The sequence below is a fragment of the Polistes fuscatus genome, unplaced genomic scaffold (assembly GCF_010416935.1).
Source record: "Polistes fuscatus isolate 324 unplaced genomic scaffold, CU_Pfus_HIC Scaffold5, whole genome shotgun sequence".
Lineage (NCBI taxonomy): Eukaryota > Metazoa > Arthropoda > Insecta > Hymenoptera > Vespidae > Polistes > Polistes fuscatus.
Window position 1 is genome coordinate 2,352,959 of NW_025113129.1, and position 717 is coordinate 2,353,675.

General features: G+C 29.4%; 1 non-coding gene across 1 annotated transcript; it reads left to right on the forward strand.

Annotated features, from left to right (window-relative positions):
- The first annotated feature begins 246 nt into the window (after window positions 1-246).
- Trnam-cau lies at window positions 247-318 on the forward strand. The gene has a single exon. It is a non-coding gene; the product is annotated as a tRNA-Met (tRNA).
- The last annotated feature ends 399 nt before the right edge of the window (window positions 319-717 follow it).

Consider the following 717-nt stretch of genomic DNA (forward strand, 5'->3'; position numbering starts at 1 on the left):
GCAAATAAAAGAGTGAGACGAATGAGAAAAAGAAACGAGCTTTTTTCGTCTCTACCGTACGATCTTTAATTTATGCAACGATCCACTCGGCCGTGTTTAAAAATCTCACAAAAAAAAAAACAATAAAATAAAAAGGGAAATAAATTCACGTATAAAACTACAAAAATATTCACGCAACTATGTGTATATAATATATCTGTTATATTCGAGGAATAAGAATGAGATTTTCAATGCACCCTCCATCGAAGCAGAGTGGCGCAGTGGAAGCGTGCTGGGCCCATAACCCAGAGGTCCGTGGATCGAAACCACGCTCTGCTAAGGGATGAAACCACAAACATATGGGGGTTTCATCTATGATTTTTATTTTATTTTATTTTTTATTTTTTTATTTCATTCGTATAAAAGAACTCATTTACGTGTGAGTTATGAAATTCGATTTTTTTTTTTTTGTAATATTGAAATAAACAAATGTTTATTTCGCCTCAAAACATTTATCACTAAAATTAATTCTTTTTTTTCATCTACTAACGGAATATCATTTCTAAACACGATTCTCTTATTTTTTACTTATTTTTTTACCCTCATTTTTTAACCATCAGAATAAGAAAATAATTCAAACAATTTCTCTACCCGTAGAATTAAACTTTCATCACTTATCCTTGAAATAAATAATAATATAATCCCGTTTTATTTAAAATACAAACAAACAAACAAAAA